General features: G+C 48.8%; 1 protein-coding gene across 23 annotated transcripts in view; it reads left to right on the forward strand.

The window, feature by feature from the left end:
* Nucleotides 1-1,763: 1,763 nt before the first annotated feature.
* The window catches only part of NRXN3 (neurexin 3), a 1,523,557-nt gene continuing 1,499,768 nt past the window's right edge, over nucleotides 1,764-25,552 (forward strand). For all 23 annotated transcript variants that reach the window (XR_013440795.1, XR_013440796.1, XM_078054031.1 and 20 more), the window contains exon 1: nucleotides 1,764-2,073. The gene's annotated coding sequence lies outside the window, so the exon portion shown is untranslated. The remainder of the gene's footprint in view (nucleotides 2,074-25,552) is intronic.

Below are 25,552 nucleotides of genomic sequence, written 5' to 3' on the forward strand. Positions count from 1 at the left end.
CTGGCTAGGGCTGTTCAGGTCTGGCATAAACAGGCAGAAGGTGACGTGTCATGCATGAAATTAATCCATTAAGGCATGTTTGTTTGTATTCCTATTGGGTGCCGAATACCATGGTGGTGTTGAAGATGGGGGACCCAAAGAAACATAAAAAAGTAAGACTATGATCTAAAAGGTAAAACAGTCTGAAAAGTTGGCTAGGAATGCTGGTATTGCATGTATCCGTTCAAGCCCAGCCCAAATGCCACTTTAGCCCACCACACATGCCTTAATATCCCCCATTTCCAAATCAGAATTTATCACTTGCTTCTTGACAGTCCCGAACAGCTTCCTTTATGTTGCTTCATGACTGCTGTTGATCCCTTGCTTTATAGAAACACGTGTTTGTCTTCCACCAATGCAGCGTGGACTCCTTGGGGCAGGGACCTTGTCTTACTCATTTTGTTTCGGGTTAGCACAATGCATGGTACATGTGCTATCCAAGTTTGCTGGGTTGGGTAAGTGCTGGGATGGCTAGAAGAATGTCCAGGAAAGAGCAGAAATTTAAGAACTACCCTCCATAGAAGGGAGGCGATATAGCACCGTGGCTAAGCAGGCAGGCTCTGGAGTCAGCTAGACCCAAGTTCAGATTCATTCTGGTTATTTCTGGCTGTGTGACCTTGGAGAGCCTCCCTAAAGCTCTGATTTCCTCAACTGTAAGATGGACAACTGTCAAATAGCACCAGTCTCAGTGGACGGAATGAGTTGACCCATGTGACTGCACGTGGTAAGTGCTCAACAGTTGTTAGTGGCTATTCCTGCCATTGGCACTGGCCAGAGGAAGGATGTGCCCTGGAGCCCTTAGAAAGGGGAGGTTGGAGAAGAAAGGGGGGTGGGGCTCTTTTCCCTGGTGAAGCACCAGGGCCTGATGCTGAACAAAACCTTGTGTTTGGTGCCACCGACTGTCATCTCTTGTTTAGGCTCGAATGTGGAAATGTTTCCGCAGACACAGACTAATTCAGCAAAACTGGCTATGAATTTCAAAGGGTTTGGGGGAGTGCAGTGGAAATATCTAGGCCCTGAGCTCAGGTTGTGAGCCACGGAAGGGAGCTGTCCGCCTGACCCACCACAGCACTAGCCCCCTGCCTCTGTCTCTCTCAGCTCGAAGCCCATGTGGATGCAGTTGGCTAAGCCTCCATCTGTCTTTGTAGCTAGCGCCCTTGGATGGGAAGCCCAGTTTGTCACCTTCGTTTCTATGTCCCCAGACCTTGTCCTAGGCACTGTGCCTCATCCTAAGCAGGCATTCAAAATGCTTGTTGAAGGAATGACTTTGTGCCCTAGTTACAGCCCTAGCCTCCACCAGAAGCTCAAGGATTGCCCTGATTTCGCAAGGAGTGGCTACTTGGGGAAACTGAGGCACACTTCTAGGTCAGGCTCCTCTCCACTTCCTGGCTGCAATGAGACACATGTGTCTTCAGCATGTGGCTTAGTCTACGGAAGCTGTAAATGAGGATTTTGTCTTTATTTCAATGCCCGCCCCGGTTCTGGTAAAGGACCTTCCTCAGGCTGGGGTCGGGGGAGAACTGAGCTCCTGACACTGCCTCTTAGTCATAGGGGGCTGCACAGTGCCCCTCCCTGACGATATCTTCTCGGCTGTTTGCAAAACAGTCAGGGAAGAGGTGAAGCCCTGAGCCAGGCAGCCTGGCTGTCTCTTTAAATGCCGGGGTCTGTGTGGGAGAGGGAGGGGCTGGCTCTGGAGTGCGTGAAATTCCTGGGCTCCCCGGCAGTCTCAGGCTCCGAGCTCAGCCCTACACATCTCCTCTTGCATCCAACTCCTTGAGAGGGAGAGGCGAGCGTGTCCTCCCCTCTCTCGCAGCCGCCAGCGTTTAGAGCCACCGCGGACCTGCTTTTCACACCTCCGCCACCCCCCTCCCTTCTTCCCCGCCACTCCCTCCCAGAGAGAGAGAGAGAAAAGGAAAAGGAGAGAGAAAGATTCTGGAATTTGAACCTTCCCAAAGAGGAAACATACCCAGCAAAGTCCGTTGATTAAGCATCAAACAAACAAACAGATCCCAAATCTTCTGTTCAACTGGAAAGGTAAGGTTTGGGGGGAAAGGAAGGCAGGCAGGGTTTGAAACAACTCAAGGTTCTTGTTCGTTCTGGGAAGAGGTTGCTCCTGAGAGGGTAGAAGTTTTCAGTTGGGAGCGACCAACCTAGATTTTTTTTTTGGATGCTGGATCCGAGAGCCTCGGCTGACCATGGGAATGGCTTTTCAACTGCCTTTCTTTTCCTTCAGTTGCTCCTGGAAGTTGAGTCCTCTCGCTCCAGATGTTGGAAAAGTCAGAGAATGTTTTAGGTTTTTTAATCTTTTTTTTTTTTTTTTTTAAGTCTTTCTCCTATTAGCTTGGATTATTAGTCTGAAAGGATGTATGCCCATCACTTCATTTTGGGCAGATAGTTTTTTGGCATTTTGTAGCTACTTTCCCTCTAATTATCTTTTTTTTCTGGGGAAAGGACTGGTTCAAATGAGAAAGAGAAGAGACACTCTGAGGATCATAAGACAAAATTGAATTGAGACAGGGATTTCCCTAGCTGTTGAGGAATTGAGGTGTGTGTGTGTGTGTGTGTGTATGTGTGTGTGTAAGTAAGATTTTTTTTTTTTTAAGAAGGGGTGTGAGGAGGTGGTTCTTGAGTCTGAAGATTCAGGTTGGACTCGTGCTATCTTCTTGTGAAGGTGGGCATAATCAGAGAAGGTGAAAAGGGAGTGTGTGTGTGTGTGCGCGTGTGCGTGCGCGTGTGCGCTCCTGTTTGGATCTGTTACAAGGGAATCTTCCTCCTCTGCCTTCCATTTATTTATATTAATGATTTAGTAGCAGGCTTGCCTGAAAACTTCCACTCTGTGTAAGCACTGTGGGTTTTGCAAGCTCTCAGTGACCTTAAAGGCTGGCTCGATGTATTTTTTTTTTTTCAAGGCATTGTGTTGTACCCAGAGTTTTGGCTCTTTCCTCTCTCTTTTTTAACCATGAAACTTAACTGCTTTAGAAACATCATCCTGATGACAAGGGAAAAATAATCTGTCCTCCCCCCACCCCCCATCCCTTCCTAGGCCAGTGATGTAATACCAACCTATGGGCTCGGCTGCTTTGCAGGTGACTTCCCCTGTGATTACTTGTTAAAAAAAATAAATTTCTTCCTCCCTCCATTAAATGCCTTCTCTTTTGATCTGGATGTAGAAATAGCATCATGTAGTGAGAAAATTATATTTTTGCTAACTCTTATTGGGCTTTAGGTAAGGTAGGATTCTTTTCCCCTGATCATTATTTTTAATTTTTTTTTTTTAAATGCAAAGGTCAGAGATCATTGAGAGCTAGGCTAGGATGGAGCGAGACACAGTCAGACCACCTAGGAGAAGTGGCAGAGTAGGAGCTGACCTCTCCCCGCTTCCTCCGGTCACTCCCGCTTGGGGAGAGAGTTTCCTTTTACCAGACCGATCCACCTCAACATTCTTAATTCTTTCTCTGCCCTGGGTCCTGTGGATGGCCCTGGGAGCAAGAGGGGCACTCCTTGTCACACCTGGAGGACAGTGTAGTTTCAGGGGTCAGATGACCGTTTGCCTTTGTGATGAAGGTTCCAATGGAAATTTGAACTCCCAGCGCACTGGGTGACTCTGTGCCTGGGATAGTCTATCTGGGGGCACCTGGAGGTTAGGTCCGGCGAACCTGAAGAACTAGCCCTTTATGAATTTGCTGTTGTGGAGTAGAGCCTCCTTCATCGTTCAAGGGCTTCTGCATCGCCTTTCGAGTTAAAATGGTCCCGCTGGTTATGATGGGCAAGTTTACCTAAGGGCTACTGGGTACGTGGCGGAGGGATGGAGGGGAGAAAGACATAACAAGGCTGGTATTTTTTTTTTTTTAATCTTCTAGCTTAATCTGCCTATGTGATATTGGGGCAAACGATATTTCAGACGGGTGCTGGTTGTGCAGAGATATTCCTATTGTTTGATTTTTTTTTTTTTTTTTTTTTGGTTGGGGAGTGGAGAGCAAGGGCTCTTGGCCCATTTTCTGCAGCCTGGGGTTCATCCTGCGAGCCAGTCTTCCTTCTGGAAGAGGGGGAAAAGGCTGGATGCTGGAAGTTCGCTATTAAAGTGAGCAACAGGGCTGGGTTAATATTTTTTTTTAAAACAACCGGACAGTGCGAATGCCCTTTTCTGGAGCTTTCCGGCCCTTTCTAGTGAAATAATGATTTAAAAAATTGCTTCTTAAGACGACGGGGCCAGAAATCAAAGGGATTCTAGATTTTGAGAGACAACTACCTCTTTGCTTCTCTGGTAGCTCCCTGCTAATAATTATTGGGGGTTTGACGGGGGTCTGGCCTCTTTTTTTGGTTAATTTCTTTTTAATGCTGCGTTTCTACTGAATATGTTGATGATTTGCTGCTTATATAAGGGAAAGAATGTATTGAGGTGGATTGATGCTTGGGGTTTTGAGATCGGCTACTGAGATTGGGTGGCGGTTGATGTGTTTGTCGATGTGCATGGTAGGAAGGTCTTTTCTTTTGGGTGGTGGGGGACAAGGGGACGGTTGGGAAATGGTAGATGAGATGCTACAGCGAATGGAGACATGAGGGGAGACGGAGGTGAGGTCGGAAGTCACCGGTTTGCAGAATTTCTGTCCTGCATCCCCCTTTCTCTCGCTCCTTGGGAAAAAAAAAATCCATTATCTCTAAAAACACATTATTCTTCAATTGGCCTTTTAGAGCGAAAAAGAGAGGGAGGGGAGGGGTTAATTCGGTAAGGGGGCTTGGTTGTAATTAGCCCTCACTGCTGCAAAACTGAGATAGAGAAATCCACCCGCACCAGCTTTGGGGGCACAGAGAGGCAGCGGGAGATGGGGGACAGGTTGTCAGTCTTAGATGAACAGTGAAGCAGTGGGCTTGGCGTTTGGGTATTGTGTGCGTTTGTGTCTCAGGTGCTCGTGCAGTGTCTTCCACCCCACCACCAATGTCCCCCCCATCCTCCCCCAATTCTACCATGCTCTTGCCTTCCATTGCCACGCACCGCTCTCCCCTACCCCATGGCCCCCTCCCCCTTTCCTCTAGCCCTTTCCATCTCCATGAGAAAATTCTGATTCTGATGGCTCTGCGGCTCTTTTTTCTTTCCTTTTCTTTCTTTCTTCCCTTTTTTTTTTTTTTTTTTTGCAACACAACAGTGGTGCGATGGCCTTTCCTACATGCCACACGGATGCAGCCTTCTGATAGGAGGGCTAAGTCGGCACATCTACACACGCACTTGCACAAGCTCTTGCACACACGCACTCTAGCACGGACACAGGCGACCAAGGACTTGATTTCGTTTGGTTTCAGTCCCCTCCGTGGCTCTCCCCGCCCCTACCTCCACCATGGCTCCTTTCCACCCATCTTCATACGGGCAATGCAGTAACGCTATCCACGTCTTCTCCCCACACCGCTCTCTTCTTTCTCCTCGCCATTATTTTCTCCCGAAAGCTGTGGTGTGTCGCAGTTCATGGGATTAGCATGTTGGAGAGTCTTTGGGGGAGGGGACTTCTTGAGAAGGGGATTGGAGTGGGGGTAGATGACATTAATGGTGTTTTTTTTTTTTTTGCCAAATAAGCACCCAGTGATAATGATCCAATTTAACCATCCGTGTAATATGCGTTTGCGGCACACTGGAGGAAGGTTACGGGGAAAGCGGAGTCTGGACTGGGTTACCTCGGGGGAGATTTGCTGCCTGGACATAGAGACAGACACCACCCCCACACCACACATATGCATGCTCTCTCACACACGCCACCACACACAGCTCTGCTCAGTGGGCTGTGTCAAGCCAGAGGGCACTGCAGAATGTCCCCGAGTTGTCGTCGTTCCTTGCGAGGATGGAATGATGTCTTTGTCCTACCCTGCTCTCACTCTGATGTCCGATGTTGCCTGGTCTTGAAATTCTTGGTGGCCTTTGTGTTGCCTTTTGGGAGGGGGCTGGAGGGGTGTTTGTGTTCTGTCAAACACCGGTGTGCCTCCAGTTGGACCACATGGGAGGGTCAATACCATGTGTGCGGGTCACGCAGGAGGCTGCCTGCCTGTTTGTGCCGTGGGAGTGCGATTGTTGGCTGTGGCCGTGCGCGGGGCTCTGGAGAGGTGCGGGGGGTGCCAGGGAAGGGAAGCTGACTTCCCCTTGGGGAGGGGAGGGCAAAAAGCGGGGGTGTTCAGACAGAGGGCATTGGAGTGTTCAGGGTAGCTGAGAAGGGGGTGGAGGGGGAGAAGCCGCTCGGGTCTCCGGCGGAAGCGTCACATGAGGTCCCCGCGTCCCCAAGCCAGCCTGTGGGCGGGGGTGCTCGTGGATGACTGGTGGGCGGGTGCAGACTGAAGGGGGAGAGGTGGGCAAAATTGAGGGTTTCCCCTGCCACCTCCCGAGCCCCAGGCAGAGCTGGGAGGACAGCCTTGCCCTCCCAGCACTGGCCACCCTTGGGCAGCTGGGCCTTGGTGGAGGCTACAGCCCCCCAGGAGCTGAAATCGCCCTGGGCCGGGAAAGCAGCCGAGCCTCAGTGCTCCAGTGCTCAGGGTTCGGCTGCCTTCACTACCAGACGCCATTTTCCGTCTCCTTTGGCTAAAGGTGTGTCCCTCTTTAGGCAATTATAAAGGAAATTGGCAAACATTTTGCCTGAAAGAAAAAAAAAATCCCCAGAGCAAAATGCTGATTGTCCTCTGTTTCTGACGTCCCTCTCCCTTTCCGGGGCTGACCTTGAGGAGTTAGGGAGAAAGGGTTACGTCATTGCCAGAGAAAGGGGAGAAATAGGGAGTAGGATGCCTCAGGGGCAAATTTTTGTGCCCAAAACCGGAGAAGAGAATATTCTTGGGATTCCCCCCTCCCTTCTCCTTACAAGACCCTTATGTGTGAGTGGGGGACTTGCAGAAGTAGAAGTGTCCCTTCCAAAGCTTGCCTCCTAGAAATACACCTGCTTGGTACGTTAGTCCGCCCGCTGTGAATCAGGCCTGGTCTCCCCCAGGCACGCACCTGCAGGGGTAGATGGCTGAGCTGCAGCTCTGATCCTTGAGGTCCAGCCCCGGTTGCTCTGCAGTTGGCTAAGTGAGGCCCTGCGGCTGGGCCAGCCACAGGTGGCAGTCCTGGGCTCCAGCAGGGGCTCTGCGTGGGGCCTGCTCCCAGCCTCTTCCTGCAGGCCCCTGCGCAAATGATACCTGCTCAGAGATGACTATCCTGACTGGCTTTCTAAAATAGCCCTCCAAACCCACCACTGCCACTTTCCAGCCTGTTATCCTGCCTTTAATTCCAATCAGCTAATCACTACCTAATACTACATTATGTATTGAAGGGTTAAGGTGATCTTGTCTCCTCTATATTACAAGCTCCAGGAGCTCAGGGACTTTGTTTTTGTTCATTATAGCGTTCTCAGTGCCTAGGACACTTCCAGCCACATAGTAGGTGCTCAACAAATATTTGTTGATTGGAGGAAAGAACCATATGGGTTTGGTGTTGGGGTTCTCTTTTCTTCTCTAGCACCTTGGACCTGTCTTCTGGGAAAGTTGAACTTTGTCTCTGGCTGTCTTATCCCTCCCTGCAAGTCCCAGATCTGCTGGAGGGATTGGAAAGTGTGCAACTTCCTGATTGAGAAAGGTCTCCATGCCTGACTCAGAGGGACTCTGCCTCCTTCACGATCCCTGTAATATTAGTCATCATCATCATAGTGGTACTAGTAAGAGTAGTGATATAGCTGCCATTTTGGAGGATCTTAATATATTTCAAGTTCTGCATGAAGATGTTTTTTTTTTTTTTTTGTAAACATTTATTATCTCATTTAATTCTCCAAACAGCACAATGCAGTGTATTCTTATTATCTGCCTTGAACAGAGGAGGAGATTGAGGCTTAGACTTACACAAAGTAAACTAGTAAAGTGGCAGATCAAGGATTTGAACTCAGATCTGTCTTTTTCCAGAGCCCAAGTTCATGACCCTTGTGTTATACTGTTAGAGGTAAAAGGGAGATGAGCCATCATTTCATTCAGTGCCCTCAAATACAGATGAGAAAACTGAGGTGTAGAGAGATTAAGTGGCTTGTCCAAAGTCATATGGCAAATCTGACCCAGAGACAAAGCCGGAATCCAGGTTTCCTGCTGCCCAGGTAGTGCTCTTTGCACAGCATCATGTTGCCTTGTGGGATGTGTGTCCTTTCCCAAAGGGTATTGTGCTGGTGGCTGCCTGAGGGCCCCTCGTAGTTCTCCTCCTTCCTCCATCAGAGGAGTGGGTCTTGGTGAGGTGGGTGGGTTACGTGTGCCTTTACAGAGGGCAGACTTGACTCTGGCAGAGTAGAGAGAGACTGGAGGAAGACTGGTGGCCTATGCTCCAAGGTCACTGGAGTCCCTGAGTGCTGGTCAGGGTCATCCCCTAATTGTGCTGGAGGAAGAGACCGCAGTAGCATGCTCCGGGTTTTCAATCCCATGTAGCGCTGCCCATTAAGATTACTCTTAGATGTAGCAGGGGCTCCATTCAGAAGTCCAAGCAGCTGGTCTCTGGGTCCTGATAGCCTTGAGAGTGTGTGTGCTTCTCCTAGACTGGCTTAGCCATTGTTTCTCAAGAAAGGGACGCATGGGCTCAGACCTTAACCTCAGTGTGTTTGATTTCTGTGTCCAGAGGCTGGCTGGGGAGCATGAGGTCATGAATTGTGGGTGAAGGGCCCCTGCCCAAGTCCCTCTGCTCTCCCCTAGGGTTGGCCTTGACCTTGAATTGGGGAGGGGTTAGACATCCTAGATAATTGTGTGTGTGTGTGTGTGTGTGTGTGTGTGTGTTGAGGGGGTCAGGGCAGTGGGGGAACAGAGGCCAGAGTAAAGTAGATTCTGAGAGCCAGGGAAGACTTACCTTGTGCCAGGACCTGGGACAGGGCATGAAGCTCTTTCTGTGGGACCTTGAGATGGAGTGACCAGATGCCCCGGTTTGCAGAGACAGTTCCCGTCTAGGCCTTTGTCATAGTGTACCTATTAACTCTCAAAAGTGGCCTGGTTTGGATGATAAAATATATAGTCATCTTTCTTTGAAATGGCATCACCCACTTTCTGTTCATGGGTACAGAGAGGAAAGGGGAATGCAAGAGGGGGAAATCCAGTTCTAGGGAGGAAGGTGACTGTGAGTAGAGCCTTTCCCCAGAGATACTTCCACTTGTCCCCATTTTTCAAGGATGAAGACCTGAATCTTTTGACTAGTTTTACTATCAACATCACCATTACTACTAACCTCACTAGTCTTACTACATTACCACTAGCCAACGTTTGAGTCTTACTGTGCACCAGATACTATGCTAAGCCCCTGACATGCATTATCTACCTTATGAGGTAGGTGCTATTATCATTTCTGTATTACAACACCCCCCCCTCCACCAGCTCTGGCCTATAGAGGTTAAATAATATGTCCAAGGTCCTGCAGGTAGGAATGGCAATGGTCATGATTCAGACTCAGTGGGGCTGGCTCTGAAGCCTCTGGTCTTAACTACTGTGTCACACCACCTCTGTGGGCCTGTCCTTCAGTTCCCCAAGTCTGGGAACGTGATTCTGAGAGCTGACCCACTTGCCGGGCAGTCTGACCCACAACTCTGGGACATGCCGAAGATGTTGCTGCCAGTCCGAGGCACTTTAGGCTTGGGGAGAGGACAATGCTAGCCTTGCAACCGTGGTCTTTTTGATGGCACTTGGAAACTCTGTTCCCTGTGGTGTTTGTTACTTTCTTCCTTGCTTCAGGCACCTTGTCAGAAAAATGAGTTTAGGTTGTTTGGGATGGTGGTGAGTTGGCAGAAGGCAGAGAACCTGCAATGTATTTACCTCTGCTTTATTCCATGGCCCTGAACCTTGATGAGGCCACACTCCCCATGGCCCCTGCAGAAGGGCCTGGACCTCCATGGGAAAGTCTGGCGAATGGACTGTCATCTAGCACCTGCTGTTAGCAAAGCATGGTGTTCTGCCATATTTGCTTTAGATAGGTGGTATTCTCATTTGTCTGACAAGGAAACCAATGGGGTTAAATAGCTTGTCTAAGATCAGACAGTGAGAACAAACAGACCTTTTGTCTGACTCTAGGATTCATGCTCTTTCTGAGAACTTGCACTGCTTCCCACCCTGAACCCTGGAGGAGAGGGGGCAGCAGTTAGAACATCTAAAATGGGGACTAGAGGAGGGGAGGTCTTCAGATCAGCTCTCGAGGCCGAGGACTGGATGGGGCATCGAGGGCACATCATCCTAGTCAGTCAGGGCAAGACAGCAGCTGACCCTTCAGTTGGATGAGTCAGGAGAGCAGGGGGGAGGTGGCTCATCCACAACTTCATAGGTAGAGGCTGGGGGCATCCAGAAGAAGGTGCCTCTTTCCCACATGGAATAGTGATATGTGTACTGACACCAAATCCCACCTCTCCCCTCTGTGTCCATGTCATCAGGTCAAGGGTAAGAAGGAATGAGTGGTCTCACTGCCTAGAGCCAGGGAGGGGAATACATAGAGGGAAGAATATGGATTCTGCAGGCTGGAGGACTCCATGGAGAAAGGAAGAACTTTTTCTTGGTTCAGAGGGAGGGAAGAGAAGAGCACTTTTCTGACCAAGGGGTTGGTCTGAGTCCCCCAGGCTGAGCTGCATTAGCTTCATTGCAGTCCCATTGAAGACTCTGTTTATTTTTCCAATAATGTGTTAATTAAACATCGATTTCCGGGTGGAGGAAAGGGAATTGGATTGCTAGAGCTAAATGGAGTGAGGAGGATGGGGAGCTGGTAAGAGGGGCCCCAGGCTGGAGTCAGCATTCTGCAGCGTTGCCCCAGGGGGGTGGAGGGGAGCTGGGGCTGCCTCTTCCCCTGGCTCCAAATTTGGAATTCCCATCTCCTTTAGGAGCCTTTAGGAGGCATCTTTTCTACCCACAAGCCCCCAGAGCAGATAGAGAGCGCTCTTTGCCGAACTTCAGTTCAAGGAGGAAAAAGGATGATACTTCACCTTCCCCGGCCTCTTCGCTTTGTTGAGCTGCCCTGTGCCCGGCCTCGTGTTGGCACTCTGCATAGCGCAGCTCACCAGTTCTTTCAGTAAACATGGGGTTAGTGCCTTTATGCCCCCACTTTAGAGCTGAGGAAACTGAGTCTCAGGCAAGTTAAGTGGCAAATTCAAGAGCAAAGAACTGGCAAAGCATGGCAAGGAAGGGGGCCCCAGAGGAGTAGAAAGTATCTGAGGTTGGCAGAACAGCTGCCAAGGGTCCAAGCTCCCGTAAAGGAAAAAAAGAGAAAAGAGTGAAGCATCTGATAGGCAACAAACAGGACCATTTGACACTCTATCGTTGGCTCAGACGGATCGAGCCGTTACCGTGTGCCAGCAGCCGCATCAAGCGCCTCGCACGTAGGTTGTGAGGCAGCGGTGACAGAGTGTCAGGGAATGTTATTCCCATTTTACAGATGAGGAAAGTGAGGCCTGGCGAGATGAACTTGCGTGTGGTCGCAGAGTTGGTGAATGGTGCTGGGTTAAAAGCTGAGGTCCCACTTTAGTAAAGAGGACTCTGGAGCTGTGCTGCGTTGCCTCGTACACACCGAGGACACAGTACCTGCTCAGCAAGTCACCTGTAACTTCTGGGAGGTAAACACGTGGGGCCTTTAGGACGGATGCTCTGACCAGATCATGTGCCCCAGAAATGTCCAGGGTCTTGCCGTGTGACCCCCACCGTCCCTTCCTTTCTCGGCCCGTGGCAGCTCAGGCGGGCGTCCGGTCGGGCGGAGGCTGTTCTGGGGTGCTCGTGGTGCTTGGAGCCTGCACAGTGAGCTGGGTGGTGAGGGTTAAGTTAGAGCAGTGGTTCTCAAACTTTGCTGCATATTGGAATCACCATGTTAAATCCCAAACCTGTGTTGCGCCTCATACGAATTAAATCAGAATAGTTAGCGGTAAGACCCTGGCATCAGTATATTTTAAAGCTGCCTGGGTGATTCCATCAGGCTTGCAAACCAGTGGTTCAGAACAGTCTCTGCTACGAAGCGGGTGTTGGCAGGTGTTTCCAGAGTTATGTTGCAACTGCGGAAATAATCGATTATACACACCCAGGACCCGGTGGGGGCAGGGCTGACTGTGATCGGTTTCCTTCTCATTTAGAATAGCATCTTTCAGACTTTGGTATGCATCAAAACGTCTGGAGAGCTCTTACAAAATGCATATTCTCAGGCCCACTGCACATCGGAGTTAGGTCGGGGGGGCCCAGGAATCTGCATTAAAAGCAAGTACTTTCTGTGGCCGGGTGAAAGCGTGACATACAGGGCCAGCCTCAGAGCCCCCTGTGTTCCATGCCAGTACTTGTGAAGCCCTCTCTCTTTGGAGGGCAAATAGGTGAGGACAGGGTCTGCTGTGGTTGCCTGTTGCTCGGTGAGATTTGGCCTTTGTTGCTCACGACCGGCTGTCCACTACTCACATGGGAAGGCTTGTCACCTCGCTGGGGTCCCCGCTACCTAGTGCAGAGCTGTGTTTAGTGCCCTGGGTGCAGCGGCTCCGAGGGAGGAGCGGATGATCCCAACCTGGAAATTCAGCAGGCTCCCCCCTCAGGTTTTAAAAAAATCAGAGTAAATCTCTGCACAACTTGAGTGTTTGGAAGTCTGTCAGCAGCAACCATCCTGAGCCTTCCCCGGGGATCGGTGAAACAGCTTCTCTGGGGCTCATTTTAAACTTTTCTTCCAAAGCTGTCAAAAAATAGAGAATAGTCGTAGACTCTTAGAGCTGGAAGGGACCTTGGTGTTCATCCATGCCAACACTAATATTCTATTCATCTATTCATGCATTTATTCATCCAACAGATATTTATTAAACACCTACTGTATCCAGGCACTGTACCAGGTGCTGGGAATACAGCCACAATCAAGAGAGACACTTGGCTGATCCCTGATGGGGCTTACACTTGGGTGGAGGGGCAAGTATTAAACAACAGCAAGAAATATATAATTATTAATTATGATGAGTGCTCTGAAGGAAAAGTAGGGGGGGCTCTGAGAATTATGGAGCCTTAAGTAGAATGATGGCATGGAGGAAATGAGAGCTAACATTGAGTGCTCACTATAGACAGGCCCTATTGTAAGCACATCACCCATATCCCCTCACTTAATCTTTACACTTAGTCTTGGAAGAGGGATACTGTTATTATCGTTGTCTTGTTGCAGATGAAGAAACTGAGGCACAGAGAAGTGCCCAGGCTGGAAAGACAACTGAGGTCTGTCTGTCGCCTCCCTCCCCCATCGCCGAACATCCCCCCTCAGAGTGAGAAGAACTGGTACTTGTTCTGAGAGCTGAAGGATGAGGTGGGGGTGAGGAAAAACCAGAGAAATTAAGAAAATGCTGGTAATTCTGGCCATGTATGGAGCTCTAGATGCCAAGCTTCGTGCAAAATGCTTGACCAATGTTATGTCACTGAATACCCACAACAAAGACAAGTAGGAATTCTTATCCCCTTTCTGCAGGTGAGGACACCAAAGCTTTGAGAGGTTAAGTTTACAGAAGGTGGAGCCTCTGCAGCCTGCCCCGTCTGGGCTGCTTGGATCTCACCTGTTGGGCAGTGCTAATCACAAAGAGCGGCTGACAGGAGCAATTCCCCCAGAGCCCACAGGCCTGCTTGCTCTGGGTCAGGGAGAACCTGGGTGAGCAAAGGACCTCTCTGGGGCATGGCTGCCCCTCTGTGTCATGAGCAGTCTCTGCTTTTTTTCCCTCTGGCAAGAGCCACCAGGCCGGCCTTCTAGGTCTGTTGGCCCACAAGCCCATAGGGAATGCTTACCCTCTGACTCCATCTCCCCCACCTTTCAGCCCCACCTGTTGCTAATTAGTGAGATGCTGGTCACCTGCAGTTCCCCTGTCCTCCTCTGTCCGGTGCCTCCCTGAACACCCACCACGTGTTCACCTGAGGTCTCCTCTGCCCTTGCCTTGTGGGGTCCTCCGGCCCACCCTGAGCTGATCTGCACTGAGCAGATGTGAGTAGAGGTAGGAGGAAGTATAGGGACTCAGGTGACGGACTTGGTCTAGAGTCACGAAGGAGAGGCAGGAAGATGTGTGAAGAGAAAAGAGATGCATTCATAAGGCACTGGTAAAATACTAAATTCCTCTAAAGGTTGCCAGGACATGGGAATTCATTTCTTCAACTTCCTTTCTGACCTGACCAACAGGTGAGCGAATCTGTACATGCAGACGAGTGCCCCATGAGACAGAGGCCTCTCTGTGCCCTGCTCTGTGTCTCTTCTGGGGTTGACAGGGTGGTTCTGGTATGGGGGGAACGTCAGAAGTGGGCAGTCTAGCTTCTTATCTGCTTTTCTCTGGGTCTTGGAGAGGTGGGGGCTGCCTCAGTCCTGGGCTCTGACTCTGATGAGGCTAACACTTGAAGCCCTTCCCCAGATTCCTGGAATTGAGACAGAAATGAGAAGGCAGGGAAGCTTTCTCGGAGAAGGGGTGGGTTGTGTGGGAGGTAGGAAGGTTGGCTAGTGTGTGGGTTGTGGAGTTTGGATGACAGTCACACTCTCTTTTTTTGTATGCGTGTGTGTGTGTTGTTTTTTTTTTTTTTTACATTCAACTCCTTATAAAAGCTTCTTAATTATTTTCTTATTACAGAATGATGTATGTTTGTTATAGAACATTTAGAAAATAACAAAAACAAAAATAAAAAAAATCACCTGTAAGTCCCCCCTCCAGAAATAATTAGTGGGAAAATTTTGATATCTGTCTTTCCGGCTAAATTTCTAAGCATCCATAATCCAGGGTGTGCTATTTTGTTTTTAAAGTTCATTCACTCATTTAATAAGCACTAATTGAGCGCCCACTCTGTGCTAGGCATCAACATCACATTTTGGAAGCTCTCACACTAGCTTTGATTTTTCACTTAAAGATGTAGCATGAGCACTTTTCACAGCAGCCTCTCATGCCGTTGAGCTTCCAGATTTAGATTTTGGGTGTAATGAGGCGGTTGGCAAATTTTGGCATCTTAGATCTTATGTCTTAAGGAAGAATTGTTGAGCCTCTCTCTCCTTGGCACCTAAGGCAGGCACCATGTTAGACCCCTTGGGAGAAAAATGTGTCCCTTCACCCAGGAAATAAGGAAGGGACAGAGGAAGGTTTGAAGGGTGGCAAAAACCCTAGCCCTTATTTAGTCTGGGGTTTCTCCCAATGGGGGGTTTGGAAAGGAGATATTCCATTCTCCTAAACAGAACCCTAGCAGCCCAGAGAGTGGGTGGAACCTTAGCACATGACTGGTTCACCTTCTTCATTGTAGAGAGGGGGGCCAGGAGCAGTGAAGTGACTTGCCCAAGGACACAGAGGTGGTTGATGATAGAGCTGAGGCTGGACCTTGGGGAGCTGAGCTAGGGAGAGTTGCATGACAGTGGTTGGGGGTGGATTTGATAGGACTGGTACAGAGGGAGCCCATGCGGGCTAGATAGAGGGACTCCAGTGACCTTGCTTGAGTTTGGATACTGTGTATAAAGGAGGTTGCAATACAGGTCTGATTTGCTGATCCTTTACTGATCTCCTACCCCATTCCTGTCCACAGTGTACCCCATGTTCTCATCTCTCATATGCATATCTGAGGTTCTGTGGAGGCTTGGGAGGTAGGGAGTGAGAGAGGAATGCCCTCTGGAAGGCCAACATTACTCACAGACCAAGCTGGGGGGTGCAGGCTTCCACAAGCTCAATTTTGCAAATGTCTGCTGGGTTCTTCCTTTGCCTGGGGAGGGGGTGGGGTATCATGTCTGGTGCTAGGGACACAGAAGAGGGTAATGGTTGACATTTTCAGGTGAAGGACATTATGAATGTATGTAATCACAGCACAAGGCCTAGATCTGGACTAGAAGGAACCATGTGGGTTTTCATGGAGGAGAGGATTACTTCCTGCCAGGTAAGGGAGTGTGAGGAAGGCTTCACGGAGAAGGTGGAATTTAAAGTAGATGGAGAAAAAGGACGGAGGATGACAGGCCAAGGAAACCACGTAAGGAAAGGAAAGGAAAGAAAATGAATTCATCCTCAGTACACAGGAGATGGATCTTTTATAGCATATAGGTAGAGGGCTAAGTGAGAGATGGGGCTGGAGAGGTATGTTCTGGCTCATTTTTGAAGAACCTGGAATAGTAAGTATTTCAGTTAGGACAAGCTCTTAACAATTGATTGGGAATCCCAACTCAATTTGGCTTAATATAGAGGGAACTCTGGGGGATGGAGTTTATGCAACTCAAGGTTTAGAAGAATGGACCTCAGCTATGGTGCACTCTAGGGGTGCCCAATTTTGCTGGGGCCTCAGGCTGACTCTACCCATGGTAGTAAAAGAGCTCTGTGGCTCTAAAGCTCATGTGGGCACACCTCACCCTTGAAAGCTAGAAAGAACTTCTCTTCCCCTAGCCATTGAACAAAAGTCTTGGGCTTCCTTTTGATTGGACCAACTTAGGGCACATGCTCCTCTCTGAACCAGTTGTAACAGGACAGCCTTAAAACCAGGTAGAGGTGGCCCACCCTAACCTATGTGGCTGCTTCACCATGAGTGGGGGCTGGAGTGGATGCTGGTAGCTGTGGGATAGTAGACAAAGGCATTAGGACTTTAGTGTGTGTGTCTGGGGGAGCATGGGACATATTAGAGCAGAAGAGTGGCTTGTTGACTTTTGTAGTAGGAGCAGAACTCTAGAGGTGGGACGGAGAAGTCACTGGATTTGGCAGAATTAGGAGCAAGGAGGACACTGCCTGGCTGCCATGGCTCTACATCTCAGCAGAAGCCACCAAGCTGGATCATTGAGCCCAGTCCAGAATATGGTCCATGTGGGTGTCTGTGACTCATCCTGGCACACGGGCAGGGAGGAGGAAAGGCAGAGCAAGGGGGTAACTACAAAGGACCAAGTGAATCTTCATCTGTCAACATTGTTCTCCTGCAGTTTTTGTCATTCTTCAAAGAAAAGAGGCTAAGAGTATTTTAGGGAAGCCTGAGGGTTGGTGCTTCTTGCAAAATACTTCTGAAGGGTCTTGTGGTTTCCCAGGCAGAGCCTGAGGTGCAGGAACCCGAGTTCATGCTTTATGGATTTGAAATTTTTATTCCTTTTGCAGTGTGTACGTGCACGGCTCCTCCAGGATCAGCTTTGATTGATAGGTGCCTTGGCAACATCATCATTTCCTCAGGGATCTGATGGCTTCAGAATTGCTTTGCTGGTTTCTGATCATACTTAGCTGGCCCTCACTGGGCCGTTACATGCTCTGGACTGTGTTTGGAGAATTAGTTTGCTTTATGCCTCAAAGTCAATAGGATGCTTTTTGTTTCTGTTCCCTGAAATGAAGGCAGAAGTTTTACTAGGGGATCCGCCTGAGCTGGCAAAAAGGGGGCTCTTCTGCCTTTGTGATTTTTCCTCCTGTGTGTGAATCTGTTTGGGTAGCTGGAAATTGAGCTAGAGCAGTGGGGCAGGGATAGAGGGGAGGGGCCTGGGACGTGGTGCTCTCAGGTTTCAGGATTGTTCAACAGCTCTGAGCTGATTTTTGGGTGAGCTGTAGACTTGGGGCAAAAGAGCCATGTTTGAATATTAGCTTTGTCATTCATAGCCACGTGGCATTGGCTTAAACTTGGCTTTGGAGGACCTACCGTGTTCCAGGACTGCCTGGGCCATGCAAATGTTTCTTGTTCTGCAGTAGCCCGGAGGTAGCAGTGTGAATAGACCTCTAAGTCACGGGGGGCTGCTTCATGCCTGCACTGTGCCTGAGCTATCCTGTACTATTCAGACCCTCCTGATATGGCCTACGAGGCAGGTAACAGTGTCTTCACTTTATAGATGAGAAAAATAAAAGCTCAGAGAGGTCAGTAGTTTGACTTGAAAGCCTGCAATGCTCTGGTTATCAAGATGTGGAGGAAAAGCCTGAGTTTTGGGATCACACATGCAGACTGAGGGTAGCTCCCTGCTGCTTATTTACTAGTCAAGTGGATCCCTCAGCACCTGAGCCCAAGTGTCCTTATCTTATTAGAGGTAATGACATAATCTTTGTTGTTGGGGGATGGCTCAGAATCAAGTGACTTGTCTGAGGTCATCTTGTAGTTGGTATTAAGGATTAGAACCCAAGTGGTCTGATGCCACATCCATGTTGATTCATCCATGCTCTGCTCGCCTTTCTATACCACTTTGGTTCTGCCTGGTCTCCAGCAGCCATAGCCATGATACTAATGATGGTGGTAATTTTTATTTTGCATTGGTCGGATTCTGCTGATAGCAAGCTTCTCCATCTGGTGATGGATGGGACTGGCAAGGAGATTTTCTTTGTTTTCCTCCTTCCTAATACCTTGATCTGGGTTTTCTTAGGAGCAGGAGTTGAAGAAATGAGATCAGGGCTAAGTGGAAAGGTGAGCTGTTAGGGTCTCAGGGTTTTGGGGATGGGGTAGGTTGAGGCAGGAGGTGAGAGAAATCATCAGATGGCTGAGTGGAACATGGCAGAGTATTTTATGTGTCCTGTGGAGGAAAGGGAGTCCCCAAGTGGAGTGGGGACCTTGGGTTCACTGTGTGCTCTTAGGAGTTTTATAAATGAGCACATAGGGAGTAACCATATGCCATGTGACTGTCCTGCTCACACCTCTGGAAGGTTGGTATTGTCATCCTCATATTGGAGATGGAGGGACAAGATGGAGTGACCAAATTGCTGATGGCTCCCCAAGGCCATAAGTATCAGAACAGGATTCAAAAAGGGACTGCTGGATCCGAGGCTTTTTCCACTGCAGGATATCAGTGCTTAAGAAAAATTTGCCTTTCTGCGTATTTCACAGACTCTTAAAAGATCCTTGTCTAACTCCCACCTTCTGGTAGTTGAGGAAATGGAGGCTTAACAGTCAAACGATTTGACCAGGCTCCCCTAGAGGGAGGAGCCACCTGCAGTTAAGGTCACAGGATTTCCAGGCTTACCTTTACCTCCCACATGTGAAGCAGACAGCTGCAGTCCTGCCCAGGGAGGGGCCTGGCAGGAACTGATGGGGCAGTGAGACTACAGTGTTGAAGTCTCGCATTTAGAGCTTGATTTCAGGTCCTTGGAGACTTGGGGGCAAGTCAAGAGATAAAGGCTGAAGCCCATGCACAAGAGCTAGATGTCATGTTGGGGCCTGGATGCCATGGATGCTCAGGCAACGAGAACAATTACAGATCTCGTAAGGAGGTGGGGCTCAGCTTACTGAATGGGGCAGGTATGGGCTGCCATGTTCATTGAATTGGCCTCCTGGTGATTATGATCTGGATTTCTTAGGTCTGAATCCTGGGCTCTGGCATCAGACTGACCCAGGTTTGAGTGCAGGTGAATCTGTTCTGTGTGTATAAACTTTGGGCAAGTGACTACCCCCTCTCAGAGTCTCAGATTTGCCCTTTATAAAACAGGAATAAAGTCACACCCACCCCATAGATGGGTTTGGAATATTAAACGAAGAGTTGTAGGTATACTACCTAGTTGAGTGCTCTCGGAATTCTAGGTCTGGCCTGACCCTCTCCCTTCAACTCACATTTGAATTTCCCCCTGCTTGGCCATCATCTCTACCTGCTGTCAAATACTAATTCAACTCAAACTTCCTGTGCTTTAATATTCTTCAATTTTATCTCCTGCCCCACCCAGTCTTCCTGTTTGAGAAGTAGGCAACTCCATCCTCCCAGTACTCACACCTAACACACTTCGGATTGTTGTTGACTCCTTTCTTGCTCTCATGTCTCAAGTTCAAGCTATCAGTAAAGCCTGTAGGCTCTCCCTTAAAAATGGACCCAGAATAGGACCATATTTCTTACACATGTAAAACTGCTGCCACCACCTCTTGCCTGGGTTATTACAGTGTCCTCCTGTCTTTACTCCTTCACTCTGGACTCTGTGCATTTTTTTTTCCTCCACATAGCAGGCTGGAACGATCCTCTAAAATGAAAGTCAAATTATGTCACTCTGCTCAAAACTCTCCAGTGACTTCCCATGCCACTCAGAGTACGCCGAAGTGGAGAGTCCCAAGGATGACTGCAAAGCCCCACCAGATCTGGCCCCAGCGCCTGTCCACCCTTTCCTCCTTTCATTCTCCTTGCTCATGCTGCCTTTTGAACTTGCTAAGCCCAGTCCAACATCCATGTCCTTGTCCTGGCAGCTTCCTCAGCCGTTTCCATTCCCCAGGTCTCTGCACAAATGACCCTCTTTGAGCAAGCCCTCCCAACTACCCTTCCAGAATAGCACATCCTTCTGAGCCCTCGATCCCCTGACTTAATTTTCATAGCACCTTACACCATCTGACATATTATATGCATGTTCATTTTGCGTATTGTCTGTCTGCCTGAATAGGACCTCATCACCCCGAGGGCTGACTGGGACTCTGTTTTGTTCACACATGACACCTCACATGGGGTGAGCACTCCGTGAACACCTGCTGGATGGATGAATGCCCTTGTCCCAGCTTCCATAATTCAGGTGCCTTGTTACATTGGGTTGCTTCTGCCTCATCCTTGAGGACAGAATGAGAATGTATCATCTTCCTTCATTCTCCTTCATGAACTACCTTCTAGAGACAAGGGGACTTTTTGAAATAGCTTTACATTTTTTCTCATTTTAAAAAAGGAATACATGTGCCATGTACATGGGGGAAAAAAGAAAAGAGAGAGAAACCCCAAATTCAGTAAAATAAATGCAGAAAGAAGAACATGAGGATCACCTGCAGTCCCACCTCCCAGAAGGAACCACTGTTACTGTTGTGATGCCCACCCCTCTGGCTTTCCCCTAAGTCACAGCTTTTCTTTCTTGGGGAGAGGGATGAATTGGGAGGGGCATTCTACAAATGAAGGGTATTATTAAGGGAGCTGGTGGCAAAATGGCAGTGACAACCGTGGAAAGGGTGTGACTAGGAATTGGAAGAAATTTGGCTTCCATAGTGACTCTCTTTTCTATATTAAGTGGGTTTGTTTCTAACAGATAAGGGTCGCATACAGGGAAGGTGGAGATGCCTCAGGAAAGGTACAAGGGAAATTCATGTTCCCTTTGTTTTGCTTACTTTTCAAAGCTTCTACTTGGATGGAGCATTCTTGAAGCCTGTGGGAGCTGTGTTTCAGTGCAAGCAAATTCATAACTAGTGTGGTGTGTGGGACTGAGTTGGGAAGTTGGGAACTGACTGCAGTGGAAGAATTACTTAGCCTGTGCTGGGAGTTTAACATACAACAGTTAAGGGTGCCTGGATGGCTCAGTCAGTTAAGGGTCTGCCTTTGGCTCACGTCATGATCCCAGGGTCCTGGCATCCAGTCCCTCATAAGGCTCCCTGCTCAGCAGGCAGTCTGCTTCTCCCTCTGCCTCTGCCCCTCCCCCTGCTCATGCTCTCTCTCTCTCATATAAATAAAATCTTTATTAAAAAACATATAACAGTTAATGTGTTTATTTCTCATGGCAGTCTTGTGTGGTAGGCATTGTGAGCTGCATTTTACAGATAGCAGAGGGTAGAGAGGTCAAGGGGTACACCCTTGGGAGTGCTGTATGATTTGAACCCAGGGTGCCTCACTCCAGAGGCTATGTTCATAAACACCATGAGACATACTTCCAGAGCAGTCAGACTGGGGGGGGGGGGGCAGGTGGGCCAATGTGGAAGTACATTCAACGAAACTGAGGGAGAGGCTGGGAGTTTCCATGGGAGGACCCCTCGTGGGGACTCTCCAGGCCCCAGATTTGGTCTATCATATGGCCAGATGGGCTGTGAGAGCCTGGTTCTGTGTCTTTGGCTGGGAGGTCAACTCCCAGACATGTCCAGATACTGTTGGAAGTTTGGAGGTGGTGCCACCAGGGTGAAATAATGAGGAAAATCTGGAGATAGGCATGGTCGAGAAATCAGACAGCCACCCACTCACATCACTCTTCCCAGTTCAGGACTTTTGTTGTAAGTGACTCCCTGCAGATGGATGTGGAGTTCCAGAAATTGGGGTGAGCAGGGGTATTAAACCACTCCTTCTCCTCTTTGAGCTATGTGCAAGCTCTGAGTATCTGACCCTGGTGATGGGGATAGGATGGGAGGGTGGGGTGGGAAAGAGGATTGTCTTTTGTGTTCATGAAAACCATGCCAGCTGGGCCAGTGGACTGAGGAGCAGACTTACATTCCTCTATTCTTATGGAGGTGGTGCCATGTGGCCCCAGCAGAGGGGTCTGAGTTCTAGCCCTGCTCCCTTCTGCTGTCTGAGCAAGGGGTATGTATGGGTATGTGTGTGCAGGAGTGCAGGGTATGTGTTGTTTGGATATTGTTATCCTGTCTGAGGGCAGGAGATGGCTCCTGGGAATTAATGTTGCTCAGATGTTAAACTGATACTTACACTTATGTCTTATCCACAGAGTGAGGAGATGCCTGTGGTTTCATTGTCATTTCTGAGTCTTGAGACCTGAGTGGGAAGGAGGGCAAGCGGCATTCTGAACTCAGATGGTGGTATGGGGTTTCAGGTGGGGTGCTTATGTATGCTTTAGCTGGGTGGGAAGTACTGAAGTCACCATTGCCCTGCAAAAATAGTTTGTCTCTTAGTTCTGTTTCTCAGGGAAAAGGAAGTCCTCTTGGATTCCAGTCATTGAACAGATCTTTACTGAGCACCTGCTGGGTCCAGACACTGTGTGAGATGCTGGAGATGGAGTAGGGGCAGGGGTGTGGGTAACCACTGGCAGAGTTGAGGCATATTCTCATGGTCCCCTTGACTGGAGTTGATGATGAATTGGATATGGGGATAAGGGAGAGATGAGTGTGGAGAACGACTCCCAGGGTGTTGATGTGAGTAGCCATCAGAAGCTTGGCACAAGAACTCCTCTTCCAGGGAGGGTGGCATGGTTCCAGATTGCTGGGGCAGATTTCACATATTTCAGAAAGGGGAGGGGTACAAGGGGCCCTGAGAGGTGTCAGCCAGTGAGTGTGAACATGTGCTTTTTTTCTCTCCCTTACAAGAAATTGCCACTTACCAGTACTTCCTGATTTCTTCTCAATCTTCCCAGTGCCTCCTACCTTCCTGATCCCCTACCTGTATATGGAATAAGAATATGGGGAAGAGAAATTGACTTACAGAACATTTACCAAGCTAAGAGAAACTTCAGAAAGCCTGTTCAGCTTGGGACACAGCAAGACCAAACAGTCCAGGTCCGATTCTGATAAAGTAGATATCATTGTCACAGATGACTCCAGCTGACAATCTTCTTTCAAACAATTATGGAATTATGGAATATTAGTGCTAAAATGAAGCTTTGGAGCTGGTCTAATTTAACCCCCGCCCCCTATTCTAGGGATACATAAACTGAGGCTCAAAGAGGTTAAGGCTTGCATAAAGTCACACAGCAGGTTGCTATGGCTGAACATGGGGGCATAATATTGCTTAAGTAACTGTAAAGTTGGGGAGAGGAGGCTGGAAAAGCACCAGAGAAAGGGATCCCAGAGAGTCAAGGCAGTGCTATTTAGGAAAGGTAGGCTAGCCCAGGAGTCCGCTGGAGTGGAGGATAATGCCCCTGACCTGTAAACAGAACTGGCTCTCTCACTAAGAAGCTTGGGTATCAAGAGAAAGTGGGACTGAAGGGGTCAAGATTACAGCTGAACTGGTTAGAAGACAGAGTTCTTCTGGTTATCTTTGAGCCTTCCTTGGAAAGTCCTCTCTCTAGGCACTGGAGCCGTTATTCTGTCATGGTTTGAGGACCACCTTCTTTGTGTCTTTTCCTGCCTCACCCAACCTATTCTGCTAGAGTTGGTATCATAGTGCCTATTTTCTGCAGCTGGCTGTTGGGCTAATTCTCCCTCTCTGACTCTGGACTTTGACCCACAGGGACTAGAGCATGGGAGAAAATGCCAACCGGGTTTGGGGCAGGAGCATGATGTGAGATCCACATCAATCCACTCCCTCCACATGGTAAGGGTTTTCTGGGTGCAATGGGCTGAGTGCAGTGGTTGAAAACCACAGATTAATCCCATTGTGGTCTTACTTTGGCATTTTGATAGGAAGTGTCTTTGAGTGTAGAGAACTTCAGAGTTTTTCTTTGACATTTAAGATGAAAATTCATATCAGGGCTGTGAATTCTGGTTGGTATCTAGAGTTTAGGCTCAGCCCGTTGGGCAAGAACCCACTGGGGAGATGGAGCCTTGACAGCCACCTGGGTGAGGCTCTTGACCTCTGATGTGCTGCTTCTCTGAGCTCCAGGGCAGCTGTGGCTCAGTGGCTCAGAATGGAGATGCCTAGAATGCCTAGAATGTGTGGACAAGGTGAGATCATTGCCACCATTGCCCCTTATTGGTCAGGGCCTAACGTGGGATAGTCTATCTGCATCTGGCAGGAGACGGGAGGATGGACTCATTTACCATGTTGAAGGGGGAACCTCTGGCAGAGTAGGAGAGCCACCCAAGCTGGGTGGGTTAAAAGTAGGCACATATCAGAATGAGCAGAGGGACTCTAGAGATGGAAGACTAAGTAGAGGGGGCAGGAGTCTCCTGGATGCTCCAGCATCCTGAGGTGCTCAGTCCCCATCCTGGTCAGTGCCTGACTGGGCGTGCATTTCAGTCTTGAGTTCTCTCAGGGGCCCAGCCTGAATCTATGCCCTGGCTGGCGCTGACCCCTTGGCACTGATTTGAGTGCCATTTGTCTTTGTGTCTGATCTGCAATGTGTGCAGATGCAGAAGTGGCTCAATTGATGACCTGTCTTCCGGAGCACTCAGGCAATCCTGGGAGGCTCGGTTGCTTAGACATTGCAGAGGTGTTAAAGAAGTGCTTGGTAGAGATCTGCATGGGGAGGTTAATTATGACTGTCCCCCTACCTCTCTCTCTCTCTCTTTTTTCCCCTGTCTGGTAACCTTAGCTCAATTTAAGTAAGTTTTAAATCTCAAGCTGAGATAATGTTTAATGACTAGTTCTTGAAAAATTAGTTCCTAGGGAAAGCAAGGAAAATCAACGCAAAGAGACTACTGTGAATCAGGACTCTGCTAGGCATTTTCATTGTGTTATTCATTTGTTTCCTCACAGTGATTGTGGAGGGTGTTCATTCATTCATTCGTTTGGTGTTTGTTGAGCACCTAGCATGTGCAAGGTAGCATTCTAAACTCTGGTGGTACATTGGAGCCCAGGACAGACCAGGTTTCTGCTCTCATAGAGCTGAGAATCTAATGAGAAGTGTGGTAGACAATAAACACATAAAAATTAGACAATTTCAGACAGAAGTGACTTCCAGGAAGGATATAAAATAAAGCAAAGGGCAGGTGAGTGACTTTGGTGAGGTGCTGGGAAAGCCATCTGGGGAGACAACATCTGACCTAAGACCTGATGAACCATGGCAGAGCTGAGGAGGGGCTGCCCTATAGGAAACAGCAAGTGCAGGCATCCTGGATGGGAGTGAACTTGGCCAGAATGAAGAGAGACAGTTTCACTTCCTCTGTTTTCCAGACGAGGAAACTGAACCTCAGAACCCAGCTTGGCCATTATCACCCAGCTTCCTGGAATAGATCTTTTTAGTCCAAATCCAAGATCTTTCCACTATAACCTGCTGCCATCAATAAACTGCTACTGTGCTCATTTGTAACAAGTTCTTTTCATGCATCATCTTATTCCATCCTTGTAAACTACCATTAGTCCTGCTTGACA

This window comes from Halichoerus grypus, chromosome 8 (assembly GCF_964656455.1).
Source record: "Halichoerus grypus chromosome 8, mHalGry1.hap1.1, whole genome shotgun sequence".
In the NCBI taxonomy this organism is placed as follows: domain Eukaryota; kingdom Metazoa; phylum Chordata; class Mammalia; order Carnivora; family Phocidae; genus Halichoerus; species Halichoerus grypus.